We start from the raw sequence: 21,885 nt of genomic DNA, 5'->3' as shown, positions 1-21,885 counted from the left end.
GGCATGGTGGTGAAATTCCCAAGTGCTTTCTACTTTTATACACAGTCATTTGCCAATACTCCCTCTCCAAGGGGCTGCAAAGTGAGAAATCCCCACATGCAGAGCTTAAATCAGTAGCAAGGCTGACTCTGGCACACCTGTTAACAATAGCGCACCATAAGAGATGGCAGCTGCATTCTGCACCATTCAGAAGAGATGAGCAGGTAGGCTAAGACTCGATAGGGCATGTGCTTCCCCTTTCGGTATTATAATTTCCAAAATGCAGAGTGATTCCTATTATTGCATTTGGTGGTTTAAGTTGTCTTTGTTCAACACCCAGACTCCACGTACCTTTTAAAATGTTAGTTCTTGGCAGCCATACACTCACTTCATCAAAGGCTGCCAATATACCCCAGAACTTCTTAAGGACACACATCTCTCCTCACTCCACACTCTGTCTTTTGTGCTCACAGTATTTGAATGCACTTTACAGTTAAGAAGTCAGTCACTGGATAAATGAAGGAACTGATTACATTTTCAACAGCAGTGAATAGCAAGATACCCAATGCCTTGTTGCTGAATCTGATGAAGAGACAGACTGCAAATCTATTCGCTGCTCACCTGACCTCTCCAACACAGATTTCAGGAGTTTAAACTGCTCCTTAATCTCTGACTTGGAAGAAGATTCCCAACTTATGATTAGGTTACTCACCTGGAAAACAACCACCCTCTTTCATCACAACTACCCCATGGGATCCAAATCTTCACCGAGCATTAACCAAAGTACACAGCACAGATTGCACTAAAATAGCAGCATAACCCCTGACGATTTCCAGTGATAACATAAGTGGAGATGTATGTAAGCAGATGTGTCATTATGGTGACTCACATGGTATTTAATCTTTGGGAAAATAAACTGAATGTTTTCATCATAGCAAACCAACTGTAAAGAAAATTTTTCCATTTATATTAAATTTTATTATATCCTCCAACGTATTAATTAACATATATTACCGCTCAAAGAGGCAGCTAGAGCAATCAATGGGCATAATTTGAATTTATGCATCTATCCAAAATGCTGACTTGGCAATTCCTTCCCTCACCCCCACTCTCCAAAATATTGCATGTTAGCCTAAATGTATCTAAACAGGTAGGTTATTTATATATAGATGTACTTTGTTTTAAGGTGAAAGAATGAGGCTTCACTTTTTATTACACTGAATCACATGAAATTGCCCTTTCCATAAATAAAAATGCTGAAATATCAGCAATTTCATATAATTCAACCAAATAAAAGGACTCACCACATGAATTCTTTAAACAGTAAACTTTCCTAATGTGTTTAAAATAACTCAATATCCAAAAGTGTACTTTGCCTTTCAGAATCATGGGTTGTATAAAACAAGGTTTATTGTAAAAGACTTTTGTATTAGGTATTATGTACTAGGCAGGAAATCTTGAGATATATCAAGTAAAGGCAGGTTCATTCAGCCTAACATTTCCATCTATGCCAAATCTGAAGCTTTGGATTCCTGAGTCTGATGGCTGCAGACCCCACCATGCTTACTAAGTAGGTAAAAGGGGTCCATTTAATGCAATTAAGTAGTTATATTTAGTAATACGTCTTATTCTCCTGCATTTGTACAAAAGAAGCACTTTTTTTTAACAAAATTGTGTGGAAGAGAAAATTGGGTTTCTTTTGTTTAAAATCATTAATACTTGAAATAGATTCATATTGTATATATGAAATATAATATTTGAATTAATATTTAGCATGTCATTTTTGTTCCCTGTAAAATAAATTCTGTTTGGTTTGCTGATAACAGCTATATATTGTCTGAAGAATATAAAGAGTATTAGTCTCTTCATCCCAATATAAATTGTAACAATTACAAATCTGTGGGATTTATAACTCTGAGGTGTCATCATTTTTTCTTAGTCGCCAACCTCCCAACTTTTATTTTCTCCCCACTTGCCACCTTATTGGTGTGTTTGTTTCTTTAGTAGTAAGATGTGAAAAATGGGTAATGACTACCAGCTGCCAATGAAAGTGACCTGAGGTGAGAGTGAGATAAGGTATCTGAAGTACCAATATCTTGCAACATTCCCCAACATGTGGGATATTTTTATTTATGTATCTTCCATTTCGTACTTTCTTCATTTGTTCCTCACAGCAACCCTGTGAGTAATGAGTGGAAGTATTATGAAGTCTGTTTCACAAAAGAGGACGTTAGCACAGAGAGATTGGGGAGACATTCATGGTTACACAGAGGCCAAGTCAAGAGTACACTGCCAGTCTTTGGACTCCTAGTTTAGTACTCATCTCAAAAAGTGCTTTGCTTTCTGAGCACTGAATAGATACTCCAGAGTTATTCATTCCATTACACTCCAAGTTCTGCAAAAAACCATTGAGCTCTATAGGTTATTAATTACTCCCTGTGCCGAAATTCAGAACAAATAAGCAGAATTCTGCCATCTATTAAAATCATTTTATAGTTGCAGCAACACATATTTAACAGACTGTCGGGAAGTTTACACAAAGGCAGATCCTGCAGCTTTAATTTACATGGAAGAAGGGAAGAGGCAGAAATATACATGAATTATCAACCCACAACGCAAATTCTAATCCTTTGATCATTTGACTTAATGTTCACAGTCAATGCCAGTTCTTCATATACATGATTGTGATCTTTCCCCTCCTAGAAATGAGAACACCTCCTCTTAGGTAAAAATAGTGCTCTTATTTAAAATTGTATAGTGTTCTAACTGTACACAGCTATTTCATTTGTGCTCTCTAATAAGTGCAATGGCATTAAAAGGGAGAGAATTACTGGCTAGAGAAGCTTCCTCTAGCCACAAAGAATGAATTATTGTCCTCGTAGAAAAAGGAGACAAAAATGTGGGACATATGTAGAGTAGGAGAAGGAAATGCACATAATAGATATAGGTGAGGAGGTTTTGAAGAATAACTTGAGGAATTCCAGGAATTTCAATTCATTTTTCACATCAACTATTTGTTGATTAAATTATACATACACACGTTAGAGAGTAAGAGAGACAGATTACACAGCATACTGAGCTAGGCTCTGTGGGGATCTAAAATTTGCAATCATAAAATCTACAATCTGGTCAAGATGATAAGTACCTATATTCATTCATTCTTTCAACATTTATTCAGCACCTACTGTGTGAAAACAGAACACACTCTATGCCCTGGTGAAAGTTACAGCCTAGGGGATGGACATCTCCAATCATATAATTACAAGAATACTATGTTACAAAGGAGAAGTATAGGGTGCTTGGGTGCATACAAAGTGGAGGGCATGCTGCCTAGACTGGCCTAGAGTGTCAAGGAAGACTCTGCTGAGATGGTATCTAAGCTAAAATCTAATGGAGGAGTAAAAGGAGAGAATAGAGCAAACATTCCATAGAAAGAACAGCATGTACAGAGACTCTGAGGTCAAATAAACTTGGCACACTTGAAGAAGCACAGTGAGTGAAGAGAAGTCTCCAGAAGGCTGGAAAGGTTGACAAGGACAACAACATGCAGGGCTTTGTGGGCAATGCTATAGATTTTTAACTTTAAGCATAGAGAAGATGAGAACTCTGGTAGCAGTGTGGAGGAGGGATTGAAGAGGGGCAAGAGTGGTTGCAGGGAGACCAGTTAAGAGGCTATGGAAGTGGTTCAGGAGAAAAATGATAATACCCTAGACTTAACACCATCCCATCGAGTGGTAGTGTGTAGGGATAAAGAGAAGTAAATAATTCGAGATAGATTTAGGAGATAAAGTTAGCATTACTTGATGACTTGGATAAGTGGGGTAAGAAGGAAGAATCTAGAATGACTTACTGGATTCTGGTTTGAACAAGGGTCTAGTGGCTCTATTCACTGAGACAAAGAACACTAGAGGAGAATCAGATCAAGGGGGAGATGAATTTCGTTTTGGACATGTTTAGCTTGATGTGCCTTTGAGACATCCAAGTGCAGATGTTGAATAGGCAGTTGAATATACGGGTCTGGAGCTCACAAGAGAGGTTAGGGCTGGAGACATAAATTTAAGAGGTGTTAATGTATGAGATTGCCCAGGGAGGGGTTGTAGAGTAGATTGAAGAAAGAATGCCAATAATGTAACACAGAATATGCCCAAATATTTCTCCCTGTTTTTGGAGAATTAGTCACTTGTCAAGCAGGTTGGGAAAGGAGATTAGGTTTAAGGGTCCTCAAACTGAGGTAAATTGCCTGGAAATACTTGGTAGCAGGAGAAGAAGAGTGAGTTAGAGATAAAGTCCTCTGGGGAGAGGGAAGACTCCAACCTGGGGAGACCAAATACAAATATGAAGTACAAAGGTTAGGAGTAGTACCATACATAAGAGGAAAATAGAGCCAATAATTTGAAGCCAGAAACCAAGGAGACAGTGTTGGTACAGGTTAGTAATAGTACAAATAGGGTCCTGAGAGTTTGCAATGAACAGGGGTGGGTTGTCAAACACAGGTATGTGATTGTATTGATCGCGTTCCTGGCAGGAAACAGATGGCATTCTCATAAAGGGTGAGTAAAGAAACTCTAATGAAGGGACTATTTACTAAGGGATGAGTAGGATTAAGGGGTCAAAAGAGATAGCAAAGCACCCAGAGACTAGCAGCTGTAGGAAGTTACAACCACTCTTAGGCTTGAGGGGGGAAGGGGAGGGAAACGTTTTTGGAATACGCATGCCCTGTAGCCTGAGAAAGAGACTAACAATCTATGACCTTAGGTACATAAGCAAAGCCATAGGGGGCTGGAGGATTAAATACTCCAAACACTTTCTCCTCTACCTTCATCTGCTGATGCAGACCACCTGGAAGCCAGAGGGCAAGGAAGCCAGGGGATGCATTTTGTAAAGGCCAGCTTCCTAGAACTAAGAGCAGGGTGGAGAAGGCTTGTGAGAACGGATCTGGAGAAGACAGAGGATATACAGCACAGAAGGAGGCATGTTGGGATGGCTTGAAGATCCAACCTGAGGTTTACTGAATATGATTCTACCATAGAAAAGATAAAACATACTAGAAATTTTCAAAGGAGGCGTATCATTCAGAGTCCAATCAGAAAAAACAAAACCACTCTAGCTATTTCAAATAGAGGGAATTTAATATAAGGAATTGGCAATGCATGTGATAGAAGACAAATGGGGACAGTGAAACAGGCTCAAGATTAGCAGAAGCAGAAGCCTATCACCAATCCTAGGGTTTGGGAAATAACGGGAAAGGTAATATTACAAGAACCCAGAAGCAATGACCCTCTTTGGTCCTAGAATCATGGAGGGGCCTGCCAGCAGGAGATGAGACCACAATCAGGGCTACCTGGTGGAATCTGGGACCTTAACAGAAAGAGCTCTTTGGCAGGAGCTACAACCATGGAGAAGAAAGATTTTGAGCCATTTTTGGTAGAGCACGTTGTGATTGGTTGACAACATCTTTTATGGTGAAGAGGGTAATGGAGGCATACATGCCACATATCTTTCATTATGGACCTAGATATATTTCTTTATATCATGACTGTGCAGCATGAAGATATAAAATGTTAGTGTAAGATTTAGCTGGGAGCAGAATTTCTCTTAGGAAGAAAACTGTCTTTATCTGGCAAGATACTCTAATAGTTCATCTTAATTGTGGAAATATAATCCTCAGTGTATGGCTGATTTGGGCTGGAAGCAAGAAAAAGATGGATAAACTGTAACATAAGAAATGAACATATATTTGAAGGGTTGTTGGGTATGAACGACAGATGAGAGGTAAAGAATACAAAGTAGACAGAGGACCTAGCAACATGGCAGGAGGCTAGAGGCCAAGAAGAAGAGATAACTAGTCAAGATTCTTCCCTCAGAAGAGCTTTGAAGAACAGCAATAGTTAATGTTCTAGACAATCCAGGTAGTCTGGACATATCAGTGCTTTGGTAAGGGAAGGGGCTGTGATGGTATCTTGCATGGTGGCATTTGCAGAAAAGGGACTATACACACAGAAGGCAAAACAGAGCAAAAATGGTAAAGTTGGTAAAAACAGGAACTTGGATCCAAAGGTAAGTCGAAATATAAGGCTTTCCTTTACCCCAAACCTTAGATACTGTAACTCATTAGATGCCTGGAGACCTGCTATTACACGTCTAAATCAAACCCTTCAAAATTTAACATTTCAAGCTAACAGAATATCCAGTACTTATTCACCAATCTATTTGTAGGTGATGCTGAAATCTGCTATCTTATTCTAACACTACTTACACTCTAGAGTTCTAACTTGTGGATAAAAACTGTTCTGGAGAATAAGAGACACTGATTTCTAACTTTTCAAGAACTTCCACATTGACATGGTAGAGACAATCTGTGTAGTTTGAAAGGACAGAACTCAGACCAACAATTAGAATTTAAAGGGAGCAAGGTTTATAGGAAAATAACTTTGGCTCATTGTGTTTCTAGTAATAGAGATTCTTCCAAATAGAGCAGGTTTTCTTGTAGGGTAGAATATTGTTGAAACAGTTCAAGCAGAGGCCGATGGTCATATCTATCAGAGATAATGATGATAATAATAATAATCATTAGCATATTTTGAAGACTTATGTGTTAAACTCTATGCTTAATATTCTACATGCATTCTTATTTAAACTTAACAAAATCCTACAAAATAGGTATGATTACTATCCTCATTTTACCTACAAGAATATTGAGGCATAGAAAGGTTAAATAACTTGCCCCAGGTCACACAGCTAATAAATGACACAGAACTGGGATTCTAAACCATAGCCAACTGACTCCAGAACTCATATGCTACCATTATGCTATACTGGCTCTGTAATGGTATAGAAGTGTCCATAAGTTGGTTAGGAAGATGACCTGGAGAACTTCTAATTCCAATATTCTTTATGTATATGTGTATAAATATGTATATAAAATATATGATCTGTGTGTGTGTACCTGTGTGTATATATACATCTTCATATATAGAGCACTAGGGAAAGAGACTCTTTAATCCATGGAAAAGATGAGTAAAAGATGGCCCTCTCAATAGAAAAAAAATCGACATAGATTGAAATTGATACAAACTGAGAGGTGGTTTGTAAAATTTTGGTTGACAAGACATAGGAAGTGACCGAGTCCTATGAATTTGACAAGGTAGATAACCTGGAAACTATGACTGGAATGTAATGAAACATCAACCACCTCAATTGTAATGTAACTGGATCATCTGTGATGTTGAATTAGAGAGACCTACCTGGCATCTGAAAAAATGGAGACAAAGAATCGGTCATTGTTTATGAAGCAACGGTGCTATTTTAAAATATTTTAAGCCTACAATAAATGCAAAGAAATGTTAGGAAAGATAAACTATTTTACCTATGAACCTGTTACCAAGCTTTGGCAAGTTTTAACTTTTGCTTCAGATTTTTTAAGAGAAATCAAATATTATAGGCAGAGTTGAAGCCCCTGTGTACTTCTCCCTGATCCTATTCCTCTACCCTAGGGTTAACTACTGAGAGCCAAAATCATCACCCTCTACTCTCATCAGTTTGGACACTAAAGACTGAAATTACCTACTCTCCCCCACATATACTTTACTCTCTACATTAATAAGCCTACTCTTCCAGGAGATTCTTATCTAAGCAAATGGCCTGATTGTTCATTATACAATAGTAACTTCCTGAAAGATTCATCAACTTTTCAATGGAAAATGTCAACAGTTTGTGCCCTAAAACTCTGAATACCTTTCCTCAAAATCCTCCCATTGCTGTTTCCACCATTCCTGGACTGTTATATCATGATCCTCATCCAACTGTAAACAAGTCCTCATATTAGAGGACCCACTTTTAACCAAATTTCCAATTCTCAATAAATTCTACCCTTGCCTTCTCCCTATGAGATACTACGAAAGCTTTGGGGAGGTGGTTTTCTCCCTTTCCATGGTAAACAAATAAACTCAAGTTGTGTTGGTGATATATGAGGAGCCAGCATTCGACACTACTATTCTCAGCTTGGTATTATCATTACAATGTATGATTTAATTTGTTTCACTACATACGTATGAATCCATAATGATATATAACATTGTTTTGCAGTACATGCTTTTAAATTTAATATAAATATATCATAATGTACCTATCCTCCTACAACTTATGATGATGATTATGCTTATTAGGTTCATGATATTTATCATTAATTTTCACTGTTGTATTCCATTGTATAAATATACCACAATTGTTTTATCCAGTTTTCTGGATGAATGCTTTGTCTGATATTATTGCTAATAGAGCTGCACCAGCTTTCTTTTGGTTAGTATTTACCAGATATATATTTTTCCATCCTTTTACTTAAAGTACACATTTCCTTATATTTTAGATATGTATCTTATAAGTCCAATATTAGTTGGGTTTAGCACTTTTATTGAATTTAAAATCTGTATGTTTTAAATGGTATGTTCAGCCCATTTATATTTATTGGGGTTACCAACATATTTGGACTTATTATTATCATTTTGTTATTTCTCTTGGTTTTTGTTTGCTTTTTTTCTCCTTTCCTACATGTCACTCAGTTGCTTAATTTTTTAATTCACTTTTATTCCCTCTATTGATTTTGAAATTAGGTATTCTACTTCTCTTCTTTTAGTGCTTGACCGTAAAATACTAAGATATTTTATGATTACTTAATGTAAAGGATAAAGTTTATCAGCATGTCTAGTCTCCTATTCCCTAATACAAGGACTGAATGGCAGAATTCTTTACATGCAATTTCTTTCCTCTCATCCTCTATATTACTCTCGCTGAGCATTTTATTTCCCTTTTGTTTTATTTTTTTCATTTAATTTTTTAATTAAAATGATGCATGAACTAATTTTAAAATTCTCAAAACATCATGCTGAGCAAAAAAGCCTTAGACAAAGGGAACCTATTTTATGATCACATTTATATTGAATTCTAGAACTGCACTATCCAATATGGTAGTTACTAGCTACAAATTGCTACTGAGCACTTGATATAGGATTAGTCCAAATTGAGATGTACTATAAGTGTAAACTGCACACTAGATTTCAAAGACATAATATGAGAAAAATGTAATATATCTCATCCATAATTTTTATACTGATTACATGTTGAAAATGATATTTTGGACATATTGGATTAAATAAAATACATTATTTAAATTAATCACTTCTTCCTTTTTATTTTTTGTAACATGGCTAATGGAAAATTTTAAATTACACGTGGCTCCATTTTTGACTCATATTACATTTCTATTTAACAGTGCTATTCTAGAAAAAGCAAAACTTATCTGTAGTGAAAAAATCTAAACAGTAGTTTCCTTTGGAAAGATGAGGGTGGAGATTGACTGGAAAAGTCAGGAAGAAACTTTCTGTGGTGACAGGTATATTTTATAACTTGGAAGTTAGCATTACACAGGTGATTAATTTGTCAAAATTCAAAATATTAAGCTCTCATTAATCATATGCATGCTGAAGTATTTAGGGTGAATTATATTGATATTTTCAATTATTTTAAAATGCATGAAAAATTAAGATGGTTTGATGGGTGAATAAAGGGATGAATAAATACATAGTTGTATGATAAAACAAATATTGTAAACTGTTAATTGTAGAATCTAGGGAGTGGGTATACATACAATTGTACACTATACAATGCTTTCAACTTTTTGTGCGTTTGAAAATGTCCATTATGAAATGATGAATGAAATTATACATGCAGATAATTTTAAAAGCTAAATACATGAGACAATGGTTTTAAAGGCACTGGCCATCAGGCAATGAAGGACACTAGTTTGTAGATATGAGAAACAAATGAGGTGACACCTATGATTGCCCCAGCTATAAGTGATTTTCCAGGCCATGGCATAGGGTGGACGTATTGAGGCAAAGGTCAGTGGATCCTCTCTGTTGATGTTATGGAGCTGAGAGTCTGGGGAGTCAAATGCAACTAGAGTTAATGAGACAGAAACAGAGTCCCAGAGAGCTGCAGAGGTCTCCCCTCAAGTATTCAGCAGAGTAACTATCAGTGCACATGTGTGAAAAATCTACTTGAGGCCAGAGAGAGAACAAGAAAGGATTAGATTACAAAGAATAGTACCTGACACAGAAGGCCAGAAATAGTGCCTATTCCTACCAGTCAGATTGGGAAAAGTCATAATTCACAGGACGTTGGGTAGGGTACCCAGAAGGTCTGGCCTCAGTGGTGGGAAAAATTAGCCCTAGACTGAGCTCTTCTTTGGACTCACCTAAACCAGAAAAATAAGACCTGAAAGGATCAAATTGTTTCCAGGTAACTTAACTGCATCTAAGAACAAAGCTAACAAAGATTTATGGGAATATAAGTATATCCAGCACCTGACAAGGTAAAATTCATAATGCCTGGCATCCAATCAAAGATTACCAGGTATGTAAAGAAACAGAGATACATAACTTATAATGAAGAGAAAAAAATCAATCAAAACTGACCCCAAATTGACAGAGATATTAGAATTAGCAGACAAGGACATTAAAACAATTATTATAACTTGTATTCCATATGTTCAATAAGTTAAGCAGACACATGAAGAAGACCCAAATTGAACTTCTAGAGATGAAAACTACAGTTCCTGAGAGGAAAAATTCACTGGGTGGGATTAAAGGCAGACTAGTCACTACAGAAGAAAAGATAAGTGAACTCAAATGCATAGCAATAGAAACTATACAAAATGAAACATACAGAGAAAAAAGAATGCTAAAAAATGAAAGAGCACTAGTGAACTATGTGTGGCTTCATATGTGAGCAACTGGAATATTTGAGGGGGTTGGGGGACAGAAAAAACATTTGAAGAAGTTGGAAGAAACTTTCCAACTCTGACATTAATGAAAAATATAAATTCACAGATCCCAAAAGCTCAATGAACCCCAAACAGAAGAAGTATGAAGAAAATTACAGTAAGGCATATCATAATCAAATTGCTCAAAACCAATGATAAAGAGAAAAATCTTAAAAGGAAATAGAGCTGTTACACATAGCTGAATGAAAATAATGACATCAGATCTCTTGTCAGAAACAATGTTATAGAAAAGAGAGTTGACACCTTTAAAGTACTGAAAGGAAAACAAAACAAAACAAAACCCTGTCAAACCAGAAATCTATACCTGGCAATATATATTTCAAAAACAAAATCAAGTCATTTTCAGGCATACAAAAACTGAAAGAAATCATCACTAGCAGACCTGCACTACAGGAAATACTAAAGGACATTCTTCAGGCAGATACCAGATGGAAGTATTGATTTAAACAAAAAGCAAGAAGGAGAGCACCAGAATTGGTAACTATATGGGTAAATATACAAGACTTTTCTCTTATTTCAATTTCTTTTAAAAACTGTTTAAACAAAAATAATAAGAATTCATTGTGGGATTTAGAGCATATACAAAACTAAAAAATATGACAACAATAGCATAAAAGTTGGGAGGGGAGAAATGGAAATATATAATTGTAAGGTTGTCATACTATATGTGAAATGGTGTAGTATCACTTGAAGGTATACTGAAAGAAGTTAAATGTGCAAAAAAAAACACCTTAAAGCAATCACTAAAATAACAAAACAAAGTGTTATAGCTAATAAGCCAACAAATGAGATAAAATGGGGTCATAAAAAATACCTGATTAATCCAAAAGAAGGCAGAAAAAGAGGAAAAAGTGAACAAAAAAAGGTGGGACAAATAGAAACAAATAACATGATGATAGACTCAAACCTAACCATATCAATAATCACATAAATGTAAATGGTTGAAATATCCAAATTAAAAGGCAGAGATTGTCATATGGAATAAAAAATTAAGACCCATAGGAGACCACATGCTGCCTGCAGGAAACATACTTTAAATATAAAGGCACAAATAGGTTAAAAGTAAAAGGATAGAAAAAGATATAGCATGCTAACACTAATCAAAAGAAAGCTGGAGTGGTTATATTAATATCAAAGTTGATTTCAGAGCAAAATATTGCCAGGGATAAAGTAATTTATTTCATAATGATAGTGAGGTCAATTAATCAAGAAGACATAACAATCCTAAATGTTTATGAACCAAATAACAGGGCTTCAAAATTCATGAAGCAAAATTTGATAGAACTGCAAGGAAAAACAGACAAACCCACGATTATAACCTAGGCATCGCTATATTCCTCTCTAAAAAATGAATAAAATGTGGGTAGAAAATTAGCAAAGATATAGTAGACTCAAACACCACTTGACCTCATTGACATTTATAGAACACATCACCCAACAACATCAGAATGTAGTTTCTTCTCAAGTGCTCAGGGAATATTTACCAAGATAGACAATAGTCTGGGCCATAAAACAAGTCTCAATAAATTTAGGATTCAAGTCATGCAAAGTTTGTCCTTTGACCACAATGGAATTAAATTAGGAATCAATAACAAAATGATCTTTGGAAATTTCTACAATATTTGCAAATGAAATAACACTTCTAGATAACGAATGTATCAAACAAGAAGTCAAAAGGAAAATTAGACAATAATTTTAACTAAATGAAAAGTTAAGCACAACATATTAAAAATTGTAGGATGCTACAAAAGCTGTATTTAGGGGCAAATTTATAACATAAGATGGCTATATAAAAAAGAAAAATGATCTCAAAGTAATAACACAGTCTTCTACCTTGAGAAACTAAAAAAACAACAACAACAAAAAAACCACAAATTAAACCTAAAGTAAGCAGAAGAAAGGAAACAGTAAAGATCAAAGCAGAAATCCATGACATAAAAAACAGAACAATAACAGAGAAAAATCAGTGAAACAAACAAAAAAAGCTGGTTCTTTAAAAAGATCGATAAAATTGGTAAATCACTAGCCAGACTAATGAGGAAAAGAGAGGATATGAAAATTAAAAATATCTAGAACAAGAGAAGTGACATCATGAAAGATTCTACAGACAGCAAATGAATAATAAGGGAATAACTTGAGCAACTATTCCCATAAATTTGATGAATTAGGTGAAATGGACAAATTCCCTGAAAGACACAAATTACCAAAGCTCAGTCAAGGAGAAACAGATAACCTGAAGAGCGAAATATATATGAAACTGAAATTATAGTTTAAACCCCTCCTACAAAGAAATTCCCAGGCCCATATGGCTTCACTGGTGAATTCTACCACACCTTTAAAAAATAAATAATAACAACTTTATATAAAATCTTCCAAAAAATTTAAGAGAAGAGAATACTTCCCAACTCATGCTACAAGGCTATCATTACTCTAATACCAAAACCACACAAAGATATTACAAGAGAAGAAAACTATAGGCTAACACTCTCATGAAATACACACAAAAATTCATAACAAATATTTAGTAAATTGAATCTAGCAATATATAGAAATATAACACATCATGACCAAGTGGGCTTTATCCCAGGAATGAAAGGTTAGATTAGCATTCAAAAACCAATCAATGTAATGTATCATATTAACAAACTAAAAAGATGAAAAAACACGATCATTTCAATAGACACAAAAAAAGGATTTGATAAAACCCAATACTTTTCATGATAAAACCATTCAACAAACTAGGAATAGAAGGTAACTTCCTTAAATTGGTAAAGGTTATCTACTAAAAATCTGCTGCTAACCCTATATTTAATGGTGAAAGACTGCATGATTCACTCCTATGATCAGGAACAAGGCAGGAATATCTGTTCTGCCACTTCTATTCAACATTCTAACAAGTGCAGTCAGGCAAGAAAAAAAAAAACAAATATAAAAGGCATCCAAACTGGAGAGGAAGAAGTAAAACTATCTTTATTTTCAGACAACATGATTGTCTATGTAGAAAATCCAATAGAGTCAACAACAACAAAAAAAAGCTACTAGGACTAATAAGCGAGTTTAGCAAAATGGCAGGATACAAGATTAATATAGATCAATTGTATTTCTATATACTAGCAACAAACTATTGGAAACTGACTTTTAAAAACAATACCATTTGCAATAGCATAAAAACTGTGAAATTCTTAGGGCTAGATATAACCAATGATGTGAAAGACCTGTACACTGATAATTGCAAAACATTGCTAAAAGAAATTATAGAAGACCTAAATAAATAGATATTCCTTGTTCATGGTATAGAAAATTTAATATTGTTAATATGTGAACTCTTTCCAAAACTGATCTATAAATTCAACACAATTCCCATCAAAATCCCAGCAGGCTTTTTTAAGGAAATTAACAAAAGGATTCTAAAATTCATATGAAAATGCAAAAGACCTAGGATAGCCAAAAGAATTCTGCAAAAGAACAAAGTTAAGGGTTAACATCTGATTCCAAGACTTATTATAAAGCTACAGTAATCAAGACAATGTATTATTGGCATAAAGGTAGACAAACAGATCAATGGAACAGAATATAGAGTCCAGACATAAACCAACACATATGGATTCACAAACATACAAAGTCAAAGCAGAAGAGAAAGAAAAGTCTTTTTGACAAGTGATGCTTAAACAATTGAATGTAGATTCATAGGCAAAAAAAAATGACCTTTAATCCATAACTTCTTTTAGAAGTTCTAAAAGAAAACATAGGAGAAAATCTTTGTGACCTTGAGTTAGGCAAAGATTTCTTAGACTTGACAACAAAAGCACAATCCATAAGAGAAGAAAATGATAAATTGGATTCCATCTAGATTAAAAATTTTGGCTCTTCAAAAAGCAATGATAAGAGAAAGAAAAACAAGCCTCAGACTGGGAGAAAATCTTTGTAAATTATATAACTGACATCCAGTATATATAAAGAACTCTCAAAACCTAACAATAAGACAGTAAACAAACCAATATGATAAAAAAAATGGGGGAAATATTTGAACAGACATTTCATCAAAGATATATGGATGGCAAATAAGCACATGAAAAGTTGCTCAACATAATTAAGGAAATGCAAATTAAAACCACAATGAGACCACTACATGCTTATTAGAATGTCTAAAATTAAAAAGCCTGACCACATGTTAGCAAGGATTGGAGTGACCAGAACTCTCATACTGCTAGTAGGAATGTAAAATGGGAGAGCTGCTTTGCAAAACAGTTTGGTAGTTCATGATAAAGTTGAACATACACCTACCATACAATCTAGTCATTCCACCCTGAGGTATTTACCCAAAACTAAAGAAAAATATGTCTGTACAGTGACTTGTACAGAGTATTCAAAAGAACTTGTTAAATAACAAAGATTCAACTAAGCACATTTAAAGATCAAGTTGCCTTTATTTAATGATTTATGAATCAGGAAGCATCTCATCTAGCAATAGAAAGGAGGTCCACAGAGCTGTAGAAAAGGAAAGATTTTTAAAGGAAGAAAGGGGGCAGGAAAAGGAAATTATTAGCAAAGAATGCACTGTTTCAGGGAAGGCCACCATCCTAAGGGGAACAGAAGGGCCTATTGGGTGGATTACCTCACTAGTGCTGACCTGGTAATTCCAGGTTTACTGGTTAAAGGTTACATTCCTGGGGGGTGTGGAGACTGCAGTTAGGTTAGGTATTAAGTCTCGGTTTGCTGATGTGGGGTTTAGCACAAGTGACTCCATTTTGGGACTGATGTCTCCTTTTCAAGAAGCTTAACTGGTAACATGCAAAAACTGGAAATAACCTAGAAGTCCATCAACAGGGGGATGAATAAATAAATGGTAGTATATCTATACAATGAAATATTACTGAGTCAAAAAAAGGACTGGATTCTTGATACATGCAACAATAGGGGTGAATCTCAAATTAATTATGCTGAGGGAAAGAAACCAGATCAAAAAGAGAAAATACTCATGATTCCAATTTATATAAAACTCTAGAAAAATGTAAATCGACAGTGACAGAAAACAGATTAGTGTTCTTGGCAAGGAACAAGAGGGAAGGCCCAAGGAAACTTTCTGGTAGATATGTTCACTATCTTGATTATGGGGATGGTTTCAGGAGTGTGTGTATATATATGAATATGTGTATTTTGAACATGCATATATATTTGAATATCTATGTCAAAACTTACTAAATTATGCACTTTAAATATGTATAGCTCTAATGTTGAAAGTTTTTCTCAAATGTCTGGTGATCCTTGACTGAATATTCATATTTAAGAATGAGACACTGAAAAGTTAAGGGAAAGCTCTCTGTGTATAGAGATTGCTTGTTTACTTGTAGGTATCACTATAGGATGATCAGACATTGGTCCAAAATCCCTAGCATGATGTATAAAACTTTCTATCACCTTGTCTTGTTTACTCTGCTCAGTCTTCTTCCCCCACTACTTTCTCTTTCACAATACACTCCAGATCACATTCAACATCCTTTGCCTGGAAAGCCCCTTCTACCTCTGTATCCTTAGTGTACTGCCACTCACCTCAAAACAGCTTGATTTATCCCCATTATCCAGGTCTATCACTTTCCTTGATTCTCCCCCACCCCCCAGAACAGTTAATTACTATTTCCTCTGTGTGACCTCAGTGTTATAATTGCTTATAGTCTTGCATTTAATCATTGCATTGCAACTCATTTATTTGCATATATGGGAGTCCTCTGAGGGAAGACATTCATCATTATAACCTCAATGACTAGCACAGAACCTGGCACATAGTAGATGTTCAGCAATACTGGATGACTGACTGCATGGCTAAATATCATATTCTGATTCATACTGCATTTCCTCTGGTGCCTATAGCTGAATTTGCTCAGTGGGAAAATCTAATTCCATGACCTGGCCCACCTACTCTGTTCCAACCAGATGTAGTTAATCCTGCTTACCCCCAACTGGGTCCTGAAATAGATGAAAAACTACAGATACTGTGAACATTTTAGTTGCCATTACTGGAAGATAGTGTAGGCTAGTTTAACAGTGGGAGGTTGCTTTTAGTAAACAGATTGTTCACTTAGCCTAAATATGACACTAATAATGATACTACCATTGTTCTTTATGTATCCATTTACTTATCAAACCTTTCCCTCAGTGTTCCTCACATGATGAATTCTGAAAATTTTTGATTTAGTAGAGACTAAATTAGTGGGATTTTACTTTACATGAGAAAAATAGGGATAATCATAATAATTTTGGAATAAAACTAATGCTTCCTTCTAGCATATGCTCTTTGTAGCACTTTGTAATCTTTTTCGTTTGCTAGTAGGAATTTAGGTTTGAATGTCTCCATTTATTTTTAATCAGAGCTTTTCATTTTGCTTGATCATGTATTAAACTGTATATGTGCTATTGCTGAGTGGGTTGTTATGGAAATAGTAGTGACATCACAAACTCTGTATTGTAGCACAATTTTGAGGTAGAAAAAATGAACATGTAGATAATAAAGAAAAATTCTTGCCTCCATTCAAATATATATGATAATTAAAGAAAATCATGTGAAAAAAATTAAAAGCAATATTTAAATATACTGATGACTATTCTTTAAAACTTAATGGAAGGAAACTCTTTTTCATGACAGCCACCCTCATTTATATTGGATTCATGTATATAATCAATCAAAACAAGGTAGTTACACAGTAATGACTGTGATAATGATGAGATTCTGAAACAGGGGCAATTGAATATGCATCACTTGCTTTTCACATGTAAATTTCATTACTAACAGAGCACTACTGTTCCCTTGTATTTCTATATAACACTGTAGCTAATAGGAGTATCATGGTAGAATAAGGGGAGAAAAGGTCTTTATGTTGCATTTGCAAATTTACAAGAAGCAAAAAAAAGTCTAGATTTAAATCACAGCAGAGGATCTTCCTTACCTGGACACTCAACAATCAGTTTAGGATGAGAATGCAACTAACAGATTTGTATCTAATCTACAATTCAGCTATATTTCTCTGGTGGATATTGATCTGTCTCCTTTTCTCCAAGAGTGAAGTGCACAAAGTGTTTTTTTCAAACTCTGGATTCAAATGAATGTAAATATCCGAATTCTTTCAGACTTAGTTAAGCATCTAGCCACTTCCTCTAGAATGACTACATCAATAAGCATGTCAATTTATCTCAAGAAAAATGTAGATTTCCCAAGTGTTCTGCATTTCTTTTACTTAAGTATCAAGAGGGTGGGGAAAAGAACAGAACAGAGGCGCCTCAATTAGAAACTGCCTGCTAGCCTCGGCATCAAAACCATTTTTTTTTCCAATTTATTTAGCAGAATAAATAAGAAATATTCACGTAAGTCTGTCCTGGGTATACAATTCTCTAATAAGCTTAGTGGAAGGAAAGCTTGACAAGGCTCCATCCTTATCCTCAAGTAGCATACATATATCATCTGGATAAGTAGACATGATTTAATGAAGGAGCAAAGGGCATTCATAAAAGCTTTCTTCATCTTATTAATGGCATCACCATTTGCTCAGGTCAAGACACTGGAGATACTGTATTCTTGATTATTCTCTCACCCACACATCCAACTCATCAATGAATCCTGTTCGCTCTACCTTCCAAACATGTCCAGAATCCACCACTTCTTACCACCTCCACAGCTACTATCCTGGTTCAGACCACTGTCATCTATAGGGGAGGAAAAACTTGTCTTCTATCTCTTAGAGTCTCCAGCTGGGCCTAAGAATTAAACTGACATAAAACAGATTAACAGAAGAAAAGTATACAAGTTTTAACTGTTTTTTTCTTTACATGTACATGGGAGTCTTCATGAGAAAATTGAAGGCTCAGAAAAGCAGTTAGAGTTGAACACTTATGTACTGAATTGGACAAAGAGTAGTAAATTGTGAAAATGCGACAAGGCAAAGGGGCTTTAGCTAGGGTATTTAATAGGGTGGGGAAGTGAATAGGAAGGTAAATGTTAGTTTAACGAAGTTTGTAGATTTCTCTCAGCCTCAACTTCCTGTCCTTGGAGATAGAATGTCTCTTCCCTTCTGGTATAGGGAGCACATTGTCAGGGAGGAAGAAAATTTCCTCTCCCCTTCCAGGGCTCTTCTGGCTGGTCTAAGAATTAAATTAACATGAAAAAGATTAACAGGAGAAAATCAACAAAATTTAATAACATGTATACATGAGAGAGACCCAGAAAGACTGAGTAACTTGCCAAAATGGCTGAAACCCTCACCTTAAATACCATCTTCAGCTAAAGACAAGAGAGGACGTTGGGGGCTAGTGGTTTGGAACCTGAAAGGGGAGGAAGGCAAGTCACATAGAGATGGAAAAGCAAATGTTTGGTAAATAAATGTTTACTGGGCCATGCAGAGACTATGGACACTGAGTGAATGCTGGTCTCTGTACCCTAACAAATTTCTCCCACCACACCTAACCCATACTCTTTGCAGACATCTCTGGTGATAGCACTATTCCAGGCCCTTTAAATTCTTTTAGGTAGTTAAGGGGACGGTAATGAGAAAAATTTCTTGAGTCTTCTGTTTCTTAAAAATAATCACCTAAATTAATCTTCATGCCAAAGAGACATTTTGGGGTGGCAAAATTTGCTCCCCTACAACATCTCTTACGTGGAAATTTCATCTCTTGTGTTTAAAAGAAAGGAAAAAAAGTCAGAGTGTCCTTCTTGCATCTGCTGTTTTTTCAAGCGCCTTTGACTCAAAATATCGCCTTAACTATGGCAACAGCCTCCTTGGTGGCTTCTCTGCTTCTACTCTTGTCTCTCTAGTGACTCCAGAATCCATATGACAGCCAAAGCAACCTTTTAAAACTATAAATCAGCTCACTTCACTCCCCTGTTGAGAATACTCCAAAGGGTTCCTATCACCATGGATTTCAAGGCCCTACCACACCTATCCCCCACCAATCTGTCTAAGCTCATCTCCCAACACTTTCTGCTCCTTCTCTCCACTCCAGCCACACTACTCTTCCTGGTGTTTTTCAAACATGTCATGCTTGAGAGACTGAATATGCAAACAGACAATGGCCAGACCATATATAAAAAATAGAACTCTTACCCACAATCTGCAGAAACCAACTCAAGAAATCAACTTACTTTCTATAAGTCAGACTACTATCTCTAGTAACCAATCCAGGAAGCCAAACAATACTCCCTGTAACAATCAGCCCAAAACATCCAGGAATTGATTAATAACTGACAGCTTCCCTAATTTTTGTCCCAGCTTCCAACTTAGTACCAACCAGAGAAAGCCAAATATGTATCAATCACATAGGATGCCCTGCTTCTCATTAGCCTGCCTACAGTTTCCGCATGCCAACAGCCTCCAATCAAGGCATACCTGAAGCTATCCCTCTTTTCCACGATGAAGCTTCCCTACTCGCCTGACTGTGAGTCTTTGCCAAATGCAAGCAATGGTGGCTGACTCCCTTGCCGTAACAAGCTATGAATAAGTAGCCCTTTGCTTGTTCTCATTTGGGTGGTCTCATTTATCTCTACATGCTCATCTGTGCCTCAAGGTCTTGGCACTTTCAGTTCCTTCTGCCTGGAACACCCTTCTGCTTTGCATGGTTTGCTCACTTAATGAATTCAGGTCTCTGTTCCAAAATTACTTCCTCAGAGAGGACTTCCCTGGTCATCCTATCTAAAATATTCTTCTCAAAACAACTGGTTCTAATCGGTGATGTTCAAAAAGTATGTATTGACTAGAAATACTCTATAGGCAGCTCCACCTTTGCACAAAAAGGGGTGTAAGAACCAGATGAGCCCAGCAGCCTAATACCTTCTAAGGAGTACCTATGACAATGCTGAATTTTATCTGAGCCCTGTGCTCCTGGAAGGCAGTAAAGGGAGGAAAAATATCTTTTTCCCTCAACCCTTCTAGGTTCTTGGCTGAGTCTCTGTAACAAGAGACAGATTAACAAGAGAAAAGCATACACATTTATTTAATATAGGTTTTATGTGACACAGGAGGCTTCATAAGGAAATGAAGACCCAAGAGAAACAGTTACACCTGAGTATTTTTACGCTAGGTTTGATGAAGAGTGGAAAGTCACAAAAATGTGATAGAACAACAGGGTATGAGCTAAAGATAGTAAACAGGGAAACTTAGCAAGTCTTGTTCAGTCAAATTCCCTCCGTCTTCAGAGATAATCTTTTCCTTTGGGTACTGGGTGGGCACCTCTTACATGAGGACCTTATGATCTGCTTCAGGGAAAGTTCAGAGAGTCCTCCCTGCACCAACCGTTTCTTAAATTCCTTCAGCTCAAAATTTTCAATATGCCAGGGCATCATATTTTGGGGGTAATGTGTTCTGAAACCCATCATTAGCAATAGTTGAGTTCCTCCCACTCCTTTATATTCTGGCTAACTTCAAAGGAGAACTCTGTTCTCATATCTTCCCAGATAAGACCCATCTTCATCCTTCTTTATGACTCCCATATGCCTCGTGGATAACTCCCTTGTTTACCTGCCTCTATAAAACCTCAAGCTCCCTTCCTTTTCTTTGAGGTGTTCCTCATTAATGAACAGTCTCGCTATTGCAATAGCCTGAATGAAATAATCTCTTCAATTGTCTGGTGCATTTTGTCTTTCATTGCTCACATCTGGAACTGCTTTCCTTTCTGTACCCTACCTACCCACCTACCACACACATACATACTCCAATAAGAAAGAATTTTGTTCCATGACCCAAATCGATCAGCTAAGCAGTCTGTCAGAACATTTGCTTTAGAGTGAAACTTCCATGCAAGATGCTTGTTAAAGTCCTCAAAAAGATAGAGCAGTGATCTTTCTAAGATTATTGTAACAGGGTGTAAGACTTTCTTGCCCCTGTTTACTAATAAATGTATGCGTCGGTTAATTCAGTTTAAGACCTCCATTCATTGTAACATGTCACGCAGTAGCAAAGTTGTGCATTTGAAGACCTATAGTCTTCAATTTAAGAGTCATTCAAACCTAACACTTCTGAAAGCCAAATTGGTTTAAGTCAGATTACAACAAAGATATGAAAATAAATGGAAATTAATTGTTC

At 36.0% G+C, this 21,885-nt stretch overlaps 1 protein-coding gene across 1 annotated transcript in view; it reads right to left on the bottom strand.

The window, feature by feature from the left end:
* DCX (doublecortin) overlaps window positions 1–21,885 on the bottom strand; it is a 342,948-nt gene that overhangs the window by 232,380 nt on the left and 88,683 nt on the right. The gene's annotated exons all lie outside the window — the stretch shown is intronic.

Source organism: Tursiops truncatus, chromosome X (genome assembly GCF_011762595.2).
Source record: "Tursiops truncatus isolate mTurTru1 chromosome X, mTurTru1.mat.Y, whole genome shotgun sequence".
Classification (NCBI taxonomy): domain Eukaryota; kingdom Metazoa; phylum Chordata; class Mammalia; order Artiodactyla; family Delphinidae; genus Tursiops; species Tursiops truncatus.
This window is presented reverse-complemented; position numbering and strand designations above follow the sequence as displayed.